The sequence below is a fragment of the Centropristis striata genome, chromosome 6 (assembly GCF_030273125.1).
Source record: "Centropristis striata isolate RG_2023a ecotype Rhode Island chromosome 6, C.striata_1.0, whole genome shotgun sequence".
Taxonomy (NCBI): domain Eukaryota; kingdom Metazoa; phylum Chordata; class Actinopteri; order Perciformes; family Serranidae; genus Centropristis; species Centropristis striata.
In genome coordinates this window covers 29,727,568-29,746,261 of record NC_081522.1, presented here as the reverse complement: position 1 = coordinate 29,746,261, position 18,694 = coordinate 29,727,568, and the positions used below count along the sequence as shown (strand labels likewise).

Here is an 18,694-nt window from a genome sequence, read left to right as displayed (position 1 = left end):
TCACAAAAATGTAAAATTAGAAAATGTAATTTAAGTCATAAATGAATTAAACCCCCCCCCCCCCCCCCCCCCCCACAATCTACACATATACACGTATAATAATACATAGAATTAAAAAAAAAACATGCACTGTCCCTATGCACTACCTAATAGCACTTGCGTCAAAATTATCCCATGGCACCTACTCATGTGTTGGTTTTTTTACTTGCTTGATTTGAATGAACTCTCAAATCTACATCGCTTTGGATATAAGTATCTGCTAAATGACATTGTAAAAATAGAGAAGAAATAAAAACTCATCAAATATATAACTTTTAATTCCCAGTCCGGAGAGAGAAAGTTAAGCAGCAGAATATCATACAGTCTGAAACTTGTCTGTTTTAAACGTGAAGTATCAAAAATATTGTCACCCTGTTTTGCAGGAAAGACAAAAAACTTCACCAAAAGTGTAACATTTGACATTTATTGATCATTTCACTCAAAAAGGATGTAACAAAGGATGGCTATTGGCACAGTAATAACACTGTGTAAATTATGTAACTTAAGAGAATAAATGACTTAGGCAATTTTTTTTAACATGCCTTTGTGACTTAAGCAAGATATGGTAACACTTTATTTTGAAGGAGTCTACATAAGAGTCACACAAGCCTGTCAGAAACATGACATGACAAGTATCATGAGCATTAATGTTACTTCAAAGTGTCATCAATGTTCATGACACATCCCATGTCATGTTTATGACACGCTCATGTCACTTTTATGGAGACACCTTAGAGTAAAGTGTTACCAATATTAGTGTCAACAATAAAACACTGATAACTAAACTGATAACTAAACAATCTCCCTCTAGCTCTTCTTTGCTGGGTTCTTATCTGATGCCTATGAATGTGGCAAATTGTCAAAGAAGTGATGATCTTAAAGGGGTAAAATCACATGATCTTATCAACTGAGGATGTACAGTAGGTGATTTTACCATAGGTGGCCGGCGTCAAGAGGAGATGATTTTGGCAAAAAATAACAATTTTAACAAAAAATAACTTAGGCCATTATTTTAACAGTGTGACGATAAGTAAATACGCGGGATAGATAGATAGATAGATAGATAGATAGATAGATAGATAGATAGATAACTAACTGTGTGCATGTCAACTTACTACTAATGGAGTCAGGTGGCACCATATGAATGTGTGTAAATGAATGGATGATGATATACAATGCAATGTTTATATAGACACCTTCAAAATAAAGTGTTACCATATCTTGCTTAAGTCACAAAGGCATATTTTAAAAAATGCCTAAGTCACATTTTATTTTGATTTAGGCATAACAAATCCGCTTAAGTCACACACTTGACATAGGCCATTATCTTAAAGGGGTAAAATCACATGATCTGATCAACTGAGGATGTAGGTGCTTTTACCATAGGTGGCCGGCGTCATGAGGAGATGATTTAGGCAAACAAATAAACAATTTTGACAAAAAATGACTGAGGCGATTATTTTAACAGTATGACGATATGTTGTTGACTGAATGTTCACTAAAGGAAGCAAATTCAACGTGCTTTTATTTTGGTCTTTCTCTATGTGCGCAACAAGTTTGTCATTCAGCTGGCTTTTATTTTGAAAAATGATCACCGGATGTATGGCGTTTGTTAGCGGAGCTGGACATCACACGACTGTCTCAGCATGGACCCAGTATGTCCCAACCTCTGGTCCCAGCCAGCGCCCAGCCTGGACAGGGATTAGTCCGCGAAAGGAGACGGAGTTATTAAACGCGTCGTGTTCGCTTATTGCCTAAAGAGATGAGTTAAAGACCTCCAGAAAGTTCTTCAAACGTACTTATCGTAAAACACAAAGGACGGGAGTGTCTCAAATCCATACTGCAACAAGGTAAGAAGATTTATTGGCTCCTTTCAGCTTCGTGTCGCTGTGGGAACTTTATCCAACTGTACAAGAACAAAAAGCAGCTGCTTTCTACTTTTCTTCGCTGGAGTTTTGTGTTTTCTTCAAGTTTTTTTTTTGCAGCGACGTGTTGCAACGCTGCAGCGTCACACAGCGAACCTCTGACGAAACATCACTGTCATGTTCATTTAGATTTAGTTCTCACATACAAGCTATGTGCTACATGAGGTCAAATGTATGAAGGTATTATTGGTGCAAAAGATTTGAGCATCTCTAACAGTGTAATGTGTAGTTGTGTGCAGTGATTGTGTATGTCTATCAGTAGATTTGAAGTCACATACTCTGAGTTGTGTACTTGTAGATTTTTTTGGGGGGGGGATTTGTGTTTGTGTTTTAAAAGAACACAAATATTTTTGTGAGGAATGATTTCACATACATTGAACATTTATTGCACACGTTCACATTCAGATTTGCACATATTAAAATTTTGTCCACAACTTCACATTGTTTGATACAGGTACACAAATATGTTTTGCACCAAATATACTCCAACAATAGGAGCAGAAATGTGAGCGTGTCAGTTTTTTAATCTGTTACTTGTAAAATAGGATTATTGCACCTGTAATTAAGAATTTGTGAATGTGTAAGTGTTGTGTTGTATTTGTGGAGAGAAAAAAAATCTACAAGTACACAACTCATAGAGTATGTGACTTCAAATCTACTGATACGCATACACAATCACTGTACACAACTACACATTCCACTGTTAGAGATGCTCAAATCTTTTGCACCAATAATAGCTTCATACAAATGACATCAACAATAAAAGCAAGCATTGCAAAAATAAAAGATAAAAACATTTATTGATACAGTCATGGAAAAAAAACACTAGACCACCCTTGTTTTCTTCACTTTATTATTATTAAGCCATTTTCCATGGTTTTCTTGATAATGATTTTGGTTATTATCAATTAAACCATGGAAAATGGCTAGATATCAGCTCTTAAGTTAAACTCTTATGAGCTATTTTTGTTGTTATCATTATATTTGTCCAAACAAATCTACCTTTAGTTGTACCAGGCATTAAAATGAACAAGAGATCGAAGAAAAAGTGTGGTCTAATACTTTTTTCCATGACTGTATATACTGTAGAAGAATCTAAAAACAACACACAAAAACAATAAAAAAAAACTATAAATATATAGCCAGTTTATCTAATGTAATACGATAGATTGTGACATTATACTATCCTCAACATATACAATTAAATTGGATGGTATTTGTGAAGGACCAGCTGCTGCTGCAGGGCCACTCTTGTTTTGTTTCCTGGCTGCTTCTCTCTTCCTTTCTGTAGCAGCAACATGTTGGGTGAAATGAACCTTCAGATTTATAACTAACTGCATATTATGAAAGTTCGTAGTCATCACCCTCCAAAAGTGCTTTCTTAAAATATTGTAACATGGATGCACAGGGACATACAGTGCCTTCATGAAGTCTGGGTATTCAGAAGGTGAAGATTTGTTGAATGCAATAAACATAAGGGAGACAGAAAATCTGATTGAATAAATGTAACCTTATATAGAATATGCTTATAGATGCTTATAGAAAATGCTGCATGATTATGTAAGAAAAAACGATCAAAGCAGAGTAAGGTTGTTTCAAAAGGACTCCTAGAATGCTACATTACAGAAAAACAAGGATTTGGAGCAGAAAGATTCACATTTATTAAACTGTATGGAGCCTCCAAGTGTGCAGTTTCTTTAATAAATTACAAATCAGCTTACAATTGTGCATATGTGGAACAGAATATCCTGCACTCTACACGCCCACAGTCAACCACACATCATGACAGCATCACAAACAAGTGTCACCACAGCGATCAGACTGATTGATCCACACCACAACAATCATTAGTACCCCCACCCTGGGACATCATTTTGACTGGAGAACACTATGAATTGATTTATGTGTGTTTTGTTACGGAGTATAGTGATTGTGTGAGAGCCTCTCTGGCTTTGAATTTAAGGAGGGGTGTCACAGATCGTAAAAATCCATAAATTTAACCATAAGGCCTTATTGTGCTACATTCCATCATGTAGCCTAGAATCAGAAAACTTTATTGTCTGTCATGACAGAAAATAGTCTTAGTGGCTCACATACAACAACATACAGTGTAAAAAACAAACTCAGACAATAGACATACAACATGTTTTTCTAAAAAAAAAAATTAAAATACCTTATGAAGTTAATTCATGCAGGATAAAAATTACAATATTCCAGAGGTGGGACAAAGTCTTTGTTTTGTAACAAAGTCAAGTCCCAAGTCCTACAATTTGAGTTTCGAGTCCTTTTAACAACAGAGTAATAATATTTACACAGATCATGTATGCTTTTTAAATCTGTATTTATTTATCAAAGCTTCTTTTTGCAAGATCATTCTTCAAACACATTTGAAAAAACCCAAGTGCATAACAAGAACATACTGCACTATAACTAGTTCCTCAGCAGTTTCTGTCCTGTCTTGTCTCCTCTCATATTGCCTCTGTGTGTGTTTTTTCCTCACTAATTTATCAATGCTGCTAGCAAAGACACATCTACACAAAGAGAGATAGAGCAGCCCTTAGTGCTTTTCAAGTCAAAAGGCTCAAGTCCAAGTGAAATCACAAGTCACAAGTTATACAGTCCAAGTCGAGTTGCAAGTCCTTTGACATTTTGTCAGGTCGAGTCAAAATTTATCGAATTCATGACTCGGGTCCAAGTCAAGTGACTTAAGTCCACACCTCTGCAATATACTATGTGTGCAAAGCAGTAAAGTGTCTATATGTGTGTGTGGATTAGGGGTGGGCGACATGGGCAAAAAAAATAATAAAAATCCGATAATCTGATGATATCCTTTAAAAAAAAAGCTGTTAAAATTCTTCTTGAGACCTTATATTCCTGCATATTTCCTCCACGTGAGACTATCCATCATCTGTGTGTGTTTTGTTTCCGCCGGCACTGGTTGCGGGAGATCATGTGATCGTCACATGACTGAATCCTGCCTGCTGATTGGCTTCTGAGGCTCGAATTCGCCAAATGAGGACTTTCATGCACCTCTTCTCTACCATCTTTGCGCCTTTCATTTGTTTTCTTTTTTTTATAATTATATTTTTATTAGGAAATTTCACATCAATTGACAAGTACAAATTGATTTACAGTTGTTAGCATCAGAATTGTACAGAGCCAAGGGTTTTGTATCAATAGCTTCTTGATCCAAATGGTCATTGTCCATTCCATTTTAATAACATGAATATGTATATGTAAAGGAAAAGAAAAAAAAGCATACAATTTAACTATTCACATCCAAAGGGGTATAGAGGCAAAAAGTCAATACATAACAAGAATAAATTAATATAAATGTCTGTAGCAGTTGGGCATCATACAGTTGTATTCACGTCACTCAGATACAGTGGGAAACCCAAAAAAACGAAATCAAATAAAAAGTGGACATTTCTTCAGCTTGTTACCTTGACGAAATCTGGTCTTAAGAGAACTGTGTTTATTTGCTTTTTGAGATATTATAAATACTCAATAATGTAAAATTGCACATTGCCAAAAGAAGATTAATGATATTATTGTAGACGATATATATCGCCCACCTCTAGTGTGGATCATCACCTTTTATTTAAGATGGTTATGGCAGTGGGAATGAAGTGGTATTCATGGCGACAGGAACTTTATAACAGCGGCCTGATGGAAGTAACTGGAAAGATTTGTGCAGGGGGTGAGTGGGATCTTTTGTAATGTGATTTGCTTTTCCTGTCAAGTGCTTGGGTGTGAAGTACTGATAATGGAGTTTGTGTCCAGTTATTTTGCTTCCTTGGTTAATGATCCGGGAAAGCTTTGATTTATTCTTAACAGATATGAATCTGATGAATCTGGATGTTGAAGGTGAGTACAGATTCAATGAGTGATTTGTACACAGCTGTTAGAATGTCCTTCCTGACATCAAATCTCCTGAGTTTCCTCAGCAGGAAGATCCTTCAGTAAATGACAGTTGTTAAGACATAGAAGCATTGATCTGTTGATCTTTACAAATAAAGACTCTCACAATAGCCCTTTTCATACTGCATTTCCACAGAAGTGCCTCAAAGTGTCATAACAAGCTCTGCCGTCATTTCGCCTTAGGACATTCATTCTGATGCTGTAACAGCGTACTTATTGGCGTCCCCAGTCCCCAGTGAACTCGCATTGCAATCCGGCATTGCGGAACAAAGTGGGAGGAGACGGTAGTGCTGTGTAACAGAGCAGCAGCAGTGCATGTAGAATGAGTAGGGATGTAACGAAATACAAACTATGCAATAGGGACGGGAATAACTCATTGTGATAGATTGATGGTCGTGAAGAATTTGGTCGATCACGTGGAATTTTTAATCGATGTGTGTATTTTTTAATTTTATGTATGACTGCGTATCAGTACTCACTGAAACACGGTGGATTGTTCAGTTCTGCGGCAGTACGTCAATAAGCCAATTAGCTGAGAATTAAGTTGGATAAAACACACACAAATATAGCATTAATTTGGGCAAAACTAGCTTACTGTATCACACCTTGCTAACATGAATTACTAAGTTTAATTCTATCCAAAACATATTTAAAGACAAAACACACTTAAATATGCAAGATTACTGTGAAAACTAACCTCATGCCTCTTCGGGGGCTAAAACATAAAACATTGAACTCCTTGACAGTTGAGTTAGTTTTACGATCAACAGGATCAAGTCTTTTTTCATCTTTTCAAAATAAAGTCTATTTTATTTATTTATTTCCAGTTAAGCGTCTTTGAGTGTTTAGAAAAGTGCTCTATCTATCTATCTATCTATCTATCTATCTATCTATCTATCTATCTATCTGTCTATCTGTCTATCTGTCTATCTATATAAATATATAAAAACTACTAAATATATTTTCTCTTTAACAAATTTAGGGTAAACTGTCCAAACTTGCATATGTCATCTTAAAATTGCAACTGAAATTATAGTTTGTTAAATAACAAAAAAATAAATATTGATGAAAAAAACACATCAAAATAACTAAATTAACAATAAAAATAAATAATATCTCTTCAAATAAGTAATACAAATAAATAAAATATTTTGAAATAAACAAACTAAGGCTTGCATGTGTTTCTAGTTTGGAATTTACATGTTTTTTTCATCATCCACATTCTCAGGCAGAAGTTGAGCTCTCTCAATCACAATGTCCCTTGTTTGCTGATGGCAAGCTAATGTAAGCTAATATCCACTATTGTCCTCTCAAAAGTTCCCTTTTGTCAGCTTGTAAAAACGTAGTTCTTGTTCTTTGACTTGTTTGTAGTGCATTTCACCACACAGCAGCTTTTAGACATTTCTGTTGTTTGGAACTGACGAGGAGGCTCCTTCGTTCAATACAAAGTGAACAGAGAGCACTGATTGGTTTCTCCTCCTTTCTGTAACTACCTTTGAATGCGGTACTGAGTCGGGATCACTTGGTCCCCCAATTACGCCTCTGGGACATTCAGATTGAAGGCGGCTTGAAACAGCTGTCTGAAAGGGGCTAATGACAGCCTGCAATGCTGAAAAAATGACCTTAAAATCAAAACTGAACGAAAGGACAACTCTGATTCCAGACTTTGATCATTTACACACACTGCTAATTAATTTGGGATATCAGGTCAAATGAAAGTATGACAGGCATCATTATATGTAAAATGATTCCTCTCACATTTAATTTCTGAAATCTGGCATCAATTCACCACCGTACCATCTGTGTCTCCAGGCTGCGCTTCTGCATCTGTATTCTGTTATTGTGAGCGTACACAACAGTTCCAGATGAAGCTGCTGGTCAAGAGAGCTTTATATAAGATGGCAAAAAAGCAGTAAAAGAAACAGAGGTGCAGTTTTAAAATGCGACACAAGCAGATATGTGATATACTGTATGAGCCAATCGCAGAGCGTTCTCTCACCCTGGTGACAGAGACAGGCTTCAGATCTGTTCATTCTCTCTCCAGCTGTTTCCTTTTCTGTCCCTGCTGCGTCAGCATGCTCACAATTCCATTCATACCAGCTTTTCCTGTTCCAGAGCCAAAGGAAGGCTTCTTTATACAAGACGGACAGACAGAGGGACAGACACATACAGACGGACATATAGACAAACAGAGACAGACACATAGACACAGATAGACACACACAGACAGACAGACAGACAGACAGACAGACACAGACGGACAGACAGACAGACAGACAGACACATTGACAGACAGACAGACAGACAGACACAAACAGAAAGACACAGACAGAAACAGACTGACATACAGACACAGACTGACAGATAGACAGACACATAGACCTAGAAATAGACAGACAGACAAAGACACATTGACAGAGAGACAGACAAACAAACAGAAAGACACACACACACACACACACACACACACACACAGACATACACATAGACACAGACAGTCACACAGACACATAGGCACAGACAGACAGACAGAAACAGACAGACAAACAGAGGCACACAGACAGACGGTCAAACATATACAAAGACACATAGATACAGACAGACATACAGACACATACAGACACATTGACAGACAGACAGAAACACACAGACAAACATATACAAAGACACATAGACACAGACAGACAGGCTGACACACAAACAGACACATTAGGCCCTGTCACCGTGCTTTCCCGAAAAATGTCCAACTATATTGCCATAAATATCTGTGCCGTCTTTTTGCCTTAGGACATTCATAGTGATCCCGCAAAAGCGTGATATTCAGAACAATTCATAGTGCAGGTGGGAGGAGACGATAGTTATGTGCAACAGACCAGCAGCACTGCGTGTACAATAAGCCACAAGCAGTGGCTGGGAAGGTAGATTTATCTTGGTCCCACCACCAACAGTCCAACTAATTTTACGCCTCTGTGACCACCTTTGAATGCGTTACAGAGCCGGCATCACTTGATACCGGCATCCCGCTTCTGACGCTTTCATAGTGCAGGCAAGACGTTACAGAGCTGTCATTGTCGTGGCATGAAACGGTAGTATGAAAGGTTCTACAGACACACACCGATGGACAGATACATACACAGACACACAAACACACAGATGTACAGAGACACAGAGAGACAGACACCTGTATTGCATAGTGTGCCCTGTAGGTTTACTATCAGACTAGGGCTGGGCGATATATCGATATAAAAAAAAAAATCAATATATTTTTAAATGTGATATGGAATTAGACCATATTGCATAAATGAATATAGTTCAAATTTGCACTGTGATCTTTGCTCCAGGCAAACTGCGGCTTTTATTTAAGACATTTTTTTATTTAAATGTGCACTTTATGGAGCTTTGATTAAAAAAAAAAAAAAAAAGTTACTCCTGTTATACAGCATTTATGTTCACTTAAATAAACGGTTTCAATAAAACTACTTGTGACATGTCATATTGGGCTTTGACTTTGACTGGACATTTGCTCTCACTTTGCGATAAAAATATCGGGATATATATCGTTTATCGATATTCAGCCTAAATATATCAAGATATGACATTTGGTCCATATTGCCCAGCCCTACGTCAGACCACAGACTAACACAAGTGATGTCCCACTGGTAAACACATTAGACCAGGACCCAGTGGAAACAACTTCACTTTGAAAGTCAGCAGACGGGACTGTGAGTGTTTTCTTGTTAGTGTCTTCGAGGCTGTTTTAGATCAAGTGTGGAAATCTGGGAATGTGAAAAGTGGTCGAGAGACAGTGTGTTAAGAGAGAGAAACAAGTGCTGTGATGAAGACAGAAGACATTTCCTGTGCAGTATACTCATAACAATAACACATGGACCACCAGACAGAGAAGGAGGGAGGAGGGATAAAATACACTCTTTTATTTATAGCTCTCTGTTATCTCACGTCTCTCAGGCTCTTGAAAAGGCAAAAATACACACCACAGTGAAAGTGCACACACCCTGTTCTCTCCTGTGTCTCTGTGTCACACACAGCAGTATGCAGTGGTATGCGGGGGCTAACCAGTGTTGGATGTTTCACTGTTGAGTCATGCTCTGTCTCATGTCTTCTGAGCTCTGTGTATTTCCTTGTTACTTGTCGATCGACTTCAGGGTTGAAGTGATTTTTCCATCGCTACACACTATCAGCATGTGCATTCATAAATCCCAGATTAAACTGAAACGGCCTTCTCATTGATGGTTGGGTCTGTTTCTGTGGCACAGTCATACATGAGCTGCGTTGGAAAGGTGGGGCTACTGACCATAGAGTGCTGCAGGAATGAAATGAGTTAGCATTTTAGCACTTCTGGTTCCCTCATCTCAAAGCAATGGGTTTGAAAGCTCTGTGGTTAACGGCTTTAAGAGATTTTCATGATTTCTTTTACCACATTGAAAAACATTTTGAAGCTTTCATGTGTCTTAAAAAAGCTGGTTGCTAACAAGTAGCTAAATTAGATGACAGAGGTTATCTTACTGTCTTTGTCAGCTCAATGGTGGTGACACGGTAGTCATGTGACTGTGGCGTAGTTTGTTTATAGACCTTGCTTTTAGGCTTCAAAAATTGTGTGGTGTTTGTTTGTGAAGATTATCGTACTAAATAAAATGTGCCGGAATCATAAACATTTGTCTACTACAGGGCTCGTTTTCTGCAAAATTTCTAAATCGACGAGAGGTGGGAATCCCCGGAGGCGCCACGATACTTGAGTCATGATATACGATATTATTGCAATTTTAAGCATTTTGCGATATGGTGAGTATTGCTATACAATATATTGCGATTTAACTGTTTTAATTGCATTTTTTTCCCACAAAATTAAATTAAACGTAGAATTGTTTTGTCAAATAAGAGAAATTTCTCAGACATCTCACTTCAGTCTTTTTATTTCCACACAATGAGAGTCAAACACACAGACTGACCAACAAAGTATTCAGTCAAACTGAACTGAACTGATATCAAACATGTATGGACGACAACAACTGCAGCATTTTCTCAAACTTTGTTTAGGCTTCACTGCTCTGAATTTTTTTTAATGAAGCATAAAAAAAGCCTAACTTTGCAGCGTTATTTCTTCAACTTTTCGACATGATACGCATGGTGCCTATAGATTCCTTAGATATTTTATTTTCATATCATACCAGTATATCTCCAGTATATTCCTAAAAGTGAGCCCGCTACAGCCTATGGAAAGAAACAAAAACAGTGAAAATACTGACATTGAATAAAAGCTAGATGTTGATACTTGGCGGCCATTAATCGAATATAATATACAAAATATCGCGATACTATGCTGTATCGATTTTGTCCCCCACCTCTAACATCGTCATATCAATGTCATTTTAGTATAAATTAATTGAGAGAGAACTCAGACAGCCAAACTTTAGGTATCACTGTTTTTCTATTCCTCTCGAAAGTGACTAGAATTTTACTTTGTTTTTCATTATTTTGTTGATGCTAAATGGAAATACTTGATATAAATCCACGAGGGGAACGTTACATTACATTCCTTTGAGTTGACTGAAACAAGCTCTTGCATTCATTTTATTTTGGAGAGACTTTACATTGGAAAAAGTGAAGGAATAATTGTGAGGGAATAATGCCCTGCTGTGCATGAGTTGGTTGTGAATTAATATTATATTGAAATATAAATGACTAATAAAAAATTTATTTTGGCTTAATAAGTTGTTATATTAAAGTCTAAAGTCATCACAGAATCTCTTTCTCTGTACACATTATCATGAAATGCATCAAGATGCTGGACCCTCCACCACGGAAAAATGTTAATTTTGCACATTTAGCTGAATCTTGTGCTTTTTAATCCTTAGTTTTTCTGAAGTTATTTTAATTTCTCCATTTCATTGCATTTTTACTCCAGGAACCTGGGTCTAAATTAAGCTCTGGGGACTTTTTCTAGGGACATTTAACCCCACAAAAAATGGTATGCGGTCCGCTTCCTGACAAATAAAAAAAAAAAGAGAGAACATGCAAAAAGCTGAAAGGGCGATAAATAGAAGTAAGAGATGCTGTGATGAGAAAGCTTAAAGAAATCAAACATTATTATCTGCTTGTTTCACAGTGTTTACGATCTAAAGCACAAATAAAAACGCCTCCTACACTCCAGATGATTTACTTAGACTGGATATATACTTGCAGTTAACTACATGTTCACATGATTTTATAGCATGCTCTATCTAACAGCCTTTCACAACATCTACCATGAAACTGCTGTCACTTTTTCTGCTGTGATCTCAGAATTAACAGTACAATGACTTCCTGGCGCGTCCCCTCACTTTTTATTTACGTACTCTGCGGTTTGACTTCTCTGATGAGCCCTTTGGTGGAATCCTCCAGTAACGTGTTGTACGCAAGAATGTGATCAAGGTCGTTCACAACACAGCCAGTTGTGTATGCAAAAACATGTGGATAAATAGCAGGAAGAGTTTTATTTTTCTCTTTTGCATATCATTCATTACATCCATCGTGCAGCAGTTAATGTCGTCCCAGTGAGACATGTTTTTAATTCTCACAGCAGCCCTTGTACCAATTCATGCAGCTTTTTCATTTGTCACAGACAATTTGCCTTACCTTCACAGGTCTTCAGGCAGTTGTGGAAACACAGAGCCCGCTGAAATAGGGGTGGGCGATATGGCCCTAGAAGACGATATTTCAGGGTATTTTTGCAATAACAATATTCTTGACAATAAGACAAAATACTGAAGAATATATATATTTATATATATAAATAAAAATCGTACAACAATATAAAAAACATAAATCTAGGTTGTAGTGTAAAGTGCAAATCTCAACAGTTGCCAAATAGCAAAAAAACACTCTTTACTCCTCAGTGCAAAACGGAAGTAAAATGCAAAACTGCAAATGTCAGTTATAGTTCCTTGTATAGTCCCAAGACTATCATTACCAGGAACTACTTGTTCGAAATGCAACTAAAAACTACAAATATACTGTAAAAGTGTCATCTGGAAGGTTGTGTTCAACCCAACTTGAGCCTAGCATTAAGAACCCAGGTGCTACTTTGGCAAGTTGCAAATTTTTCTCTGAATTACATATTCACATGAACACTGTTTCTCTACCTTACAATTGTCATGACAATTGATACTCCTGTGATACATTTCCATAGTTATAAAAGTCCTAATAATATGTCCATGCAGAGTTTTAGCATCTCATTTACCTTCACTATCATGGATCTGTTAGTCACACTGGACTTTCTGAATTGTATTTAATTGAGTCACCAATATCTGAACCACACCCGCACCAACACAGCCCTGATTTTATTCTTAACGCTGGGTTGTATTTGTCTAATCTTCCACTTCAACAGACAAGTATTGATTACTCTTTGAAACATTAAAGATTCAATATGTGTAAAACTTTCCCAAAGCAAATGTTTTTTGGGGTTAGGGAAAGGGAATAAGTATGCATGTGCAGTGGGCCACACAACGTGGAAGCACAGCAGGAGAAGAGAGGACTTTTTGATGCTTGCGTAGGTTGAGCAGCTTAATTGGCACAATCATGGAGTACAGAATCCTGTTCAGACAATAGTAAGAATGACAGTTTGTGGTTTAAGGTGGAGTTACCTGCTGGAACTGTTTCTAACAGAGTAACTCCACCCAGTCTGTTTATCTGTGTGGTCCTGGCAACTCATGGTGTTGAAGACAGCTTTGGTGGTGGCTCTGTCTTGTTGCATTTCGTAAAAATTGTCTCTGAGGTTGAAAATGTATTTCATAGTGCCTGGTCCCACATTGACCACAGGTTTGGGTTTTGGTCTCTTTGAAGGCACATTGGTATCAAACCTGGCAACTTTCAAGACTTTAGGCAGCAGACTTTAGTTTATGTGCAGATGAAACACTTTTAGAGTTGTTGAGAGGCTGATTTTTCATTTTGGTGCCAGGCTAGCTGTTTCCTTTAGGCCTTTATGAGTAGAGTTGGGTTCTGGTTTTGCTAGCCTGGTCAGGTGTACAAGTTCAAACTGGTTTGATTTTAAGCCATCCAAGCCAACCAGTTTGGCAAATTTTATCAGCCATCTGTGCTGGTGACATCACAGCGCTAAATCCAACTCATATTGCAGTGATTTCCACACATAGACTTTATCTTGGTAGGGCGGCAAGGTATATTTACAGCTGTCAGAGTGTATCTGGTGACATATACTAGCATTTACAGTTTCCTTTCTAGTTTCTTGTCGAACATTCCCCGCAGTCACAGAGAGAGAGGAAGAGAGACGTTCTCTGGTAATAAAGTAACTTCAGGAACCGTGGACACAGCGCACACACTGCAAAAAAAGAAAAGTTGGGTGAACTCAAAATTTCAAGGCAACAAACTTTGATAAAATTTTAAGTTGGACAATTAAACTAAATATTTTAAGTTTTGTTTTTGAGTTTGCTCAACTCTGAATTCAGATTTTTGTCAACTCAACTGTAAGTTGTACTAACTTATAATGTTACATTGTAACAACTTTTAATCCTTACTTCTGCTAGCTTCTCAATGTGCTGAATTGGCACGATTGTATCGCTGCTTTGAAATGTCAGCTAATGTTGCAACCACAATTTTGAGTTAGCATTGATACGCTAATGGCTACTCTTGTAGCTGTAACAAGCAGCGCCGCTAGCATCAGTTAGCCGCTAGCTTTCGCTAATGACAAAATTTCACCGCTTTCCCGCATTTCACAACAAAGAAATAAGAGTTAGCAGAACTATTGTCCCTTGTTGTGAACCCCAACTTAAAGATATAAGTAACAACAACTCACAAACTTGTTTATGAGCAGACAACTGGCTTCCTTTGTTATGCTAACTTATATTATGTTAACTTATTATGCCCTAAATGTCAATAATTTATATTTCCAAGTTTTAACAACTAAAATCACTGTTTTAGGCCAAAAAATACAAGTTGGCTTTTTTTGCAGTGCATGACAATGTGAAGAACATGTGTGTTAATGTTTGTTTGTGCACACAGCACATGTTGTGTTTGCTTACTGGAAGGTTCATGTATTTTATGGAAACATTTGGGACGAATGGTGAGACTCATTTTCTCCCGTGTATTGTCTGTTGGCAAACCAGCTTAGAAGTGCATTACCCCCACCAGTTGGGCTCTCAGTCAACACTCAGACATCAGACCACTTCCGTTCAGGTGCCATCTGCTGACCTCTACCAGTTTTGCAGACAAAAATTTGGGGTCCTTGTCGGTTTGGGGTTTCACAGCATGTTGTCCTGTTATTTCGGAATAAAAAAGAAGTACACAAGCCGTCCTCTGTACTGAGGACTGGCTTGTTCATAGTGTTTTAGGGCTATTTGATGCCTTTAAACTGCGGCATCAGGATTCTGTGGTGCATTTTAATCTTGCCGGTTAATTGTCCGTTAACGTTGCTTCAAATGGCTTCCACGAATGGTATCGTTTCACTATTGTAAAGAAAGCAAATAAGTGTAATTTCAGAGAAAAAGATTAACCATTCCTTTGTAAAAGGGAAGAAGGTCTGCAACTTTTACAGTCTTGTCTTGGTCGGGGACGCGTCCATTTTCATACAGACTGGCTGCAGTCTTTCAAGCTGGTGACCCTTAACCTCCAAAGGTCATGAGCTTCTGGGAAACAGTGTTCGTCAAAGAACTCTAAGAGCATGTGTGATGCAGTGATTCATTTGAGTCTGGACACTGTTACACTGTTGTGCTCTGTTGTTAGGTTGTGCCGTTTGCCAAGTGCTCTGCAAGGAGAGACAGAATAAGTAGCAGTTCCGGGTGGTCACATTTCAATGATGTCATTCCACCGAGTTATTTAAAGTAACTGAATTATTGTCAATTCTGAATGTTTGCTGATGTGTCTTGTGAATATCTATCATCATGTATAAAAATTCTCTCTTTATCTCTCTCTCTCTCTCTCTCTCTCTCTCTCTCTTTCTCTCTCTCTCTCTCTCTCTCTCTCTCTCTGTCTCTCTGTCTCTCTCTATATATAATAAATATATAAGTATAAGTAACATAAAGTTTAGGGATATGGATTGAAAACCTGACAATTTGTATTTAAAGTCTGGGAATATATATAGAAATTTGAAACTATATATTGATGGTTTTAACTGAAGGCTTTATATTCTCAGACTTTCTATATATATATATATATATATATATATATATATATATATTCTCAGGTTTTCAATCAATATCCTCAAACTTTCATTCCATATAATAATTTCCTGAACGACATGCCTAATTTAAATATATACATATATTGAGATCTAAAGTTATTTGTCAAATTGATTATTCTCTACTGCCATATCATTAGCATTGACCACCACATATTGATTTTCTATCTGTTTTAAAAAAAATGTTTTTACTTTTTGAGATGGGTAAAATCTTTTGTTGTAGCTGCGCTTAACGCATTGATTCACTCAGCCAAACTCTTTCTCTCTCATTATAGTTCATTCTTGTAGTCATTGGTTAGCGCTCCATCTAACACTGTAGTAACCTATGCACTTTCTCTTTCTGGTGCTGCAGCGTATCCAAGCTTGCCTCATCTGGGCACACAAGGCTTCTAGTCCCTGACAACCACATTGTTACGACAGCATGTCTTTGGACTTTGGAAACAATTGAGACCACCTCCAGTAAATCCCCACAGACAAAGTAACAAGAGGCAAAAATCCACATTGAGAAAAAATTAGTCTGGACAACAGAGGTACATGGATGATCAAAAAGCACAATCCCCTTTAAATCTGTTCAAACATATGAGCAAACAACTCAAAACATATGCACAGAAATAGTTTTTTGGAGACATTCATTGATGAATATATTGAGCAAGAACACTCTGTGCAGTGTATTTACACTGTAATGTAATATTAAGCATGTCAGCTGACACAAGAGGGGAACATTTTGGACTTCACAATCACAAGCACACTGGGCATAGAGGGATACAACATCTACTGAAGATGATAACATCGGACAAAAATCCAAGAACTGGAATGTCGCTTCTGCTCCATGATGTTAGAAAAGTGCCCCGGAAAGGACATAAAATATATTTCATTCACAATGTGTCACCATGTTAGTGCTGTTGAAAGTTTTCAATGTGAGACTTCTTTGTTAAGCACAAGAGTTGGCAGCGTCAGCAGCTATCTTTAATCACAGTGATAATTACGTGGCCTCACAGGGCTTCTGGGAGATCTGATGAGTCATATCCTACAGGGATGCCACTAATCACACCCCTGTGGAATGTGTGTGTGTGTGTGTGTGTGTGTGTGTGTGTGTGTGTGTGTGTGAGTGTGAGTGCGTGCGTGCATGTCTGTGTGTGTGTGCATGTGTGTGTAATTATGTGTGCAACAGTAATTGCCTGGCATATCACTGCATCTACTGTAAACACTTTTTGTGTCAGTATAAAGGCTGTTGTGGCTGAGTGGCAGCTAAAGCCTGACTGGTCACATGTGAGCATGATTTTTTTCTGGAGCAGTGGCTCCCACGCTTTTATTATAATAATCCCTAAAACATACACACCCCACGCCCTGGCAACCAGACTTATCAAAGGTAAACACACACAATGTAAAACACCTTTGGGCTAAAAGGAAGGGTACACTCAAATCATTGTTGAAGCAGTTAAAACTGTGACGGCGCTCATAGTTTATTTAAGATTTGATTTCAGGTCAACACACAAAACTTATACTGCATTTTGGCGACTGTTGCTATAGCAGCAAACCAATGCTGTCTACAAATAGGTCTGGGTTTAAAAAAATGTTACTCTAATTAAAAATCAAATTAAAAAATTGTCAGATACATTAGATCATCATGTTAAACTATATATCTTTAAGTGTTACACTTATGGCTTTTTGTGACCAAGATACATACTAAGAACATACTGGTACATTTTTCAGTGTAATTCTGCAGTTGTCCAGTCTGGAAGTGATGAATATGTGGGTGAGTGTCTAACCAGCTGTAAAGAGAGAGATAAATGGAGGCAGGCAATGTTTCTGAGATGGAAAAATCCCGTTTTGGTGATGTGTTTGATATGTTGGTCAAAGGTGACACCAAGGTTAGGGACGTGAGGGGAAGGGAGCACAGTGGAGTCATCCATGGAAAGGGAAAAGTTATGGGTGGATTTGATGAGGGATTTTGGAACCAATGATGATGACTTCTGATCTGTCAGTTAAGTTTGAGAAAGCTGGTTTGAAGCTAGGATTTTTATTTTTGATGATGCAGTCGGTGAAGATAGCGTCAGTGGCAGGAGTGATGGCTATGGTGGAGATGTGGACCTGAATGTCGTTGGTGAAGTGGTGAAACTGGAATCCATGACTGTGGAATATATGACCAAGAGTGAACATGTACTAGATGAAGAGCAGGGGGCCGAGAACTGAACCTTGAGGAACACTTGGGGGATTTGCAGTTGTTTATTGTGATGAACCGATATCTGTCAGAGAGAGATGATTTCATGGTGGTGGTGTCAAATGCTGCGCTCAGCTCGAGATTAGGATGTTAGGGGTTTCCGGCATCAGAGGGTGGGGGTAGTGGGAAATGGGGGTGACTATGGTAAGTTTGAGGTAGAGTGGGACAGAACCAGTGGATAGGGAGGAGTTAACTGTTGAGATATTGGGGATAGGGTGGGAAGCCAGGCCTTGACAAGACTGGAGGGGAAGGGGTCCAGGAGGCGGGTGTAAGTTTTAATTCCCATCATGTGGTCAGAGAGGTCTATAGGAGAGATTGGAGAGAACCGAGACAGGGTCTGACTTAGGAAATATGACAGGAAGGAGGTGCATTTGTTGACTGGGTTGGGAACCGTTGTCCAGA

At 37.9% G+C, this 18,694-nt stretch overlaps 1 protein-coding gene across 1 annotated transcript in view; it reads left to right on the top strand.

Annotated features, from left to right (window-relative positions):
• Positions 1-1,693: 1,693 nt before the first annotated feature.
• akap13 (A-kinase anchoring protein 13) overlaps positions 1,694-18,694 on the top strand; it is a 116,849-nt gene continuing 99,848 nt past the window's right edge. The window contains exon 1 of the mRNA XM_059335896.1: positions 1,694-1,889. The gene's annotated coding sequence lies outside the window, so the exon portion shown is untranslated. The remainder of the gene's footprint in view (positions 1,890-18,694) is intronic.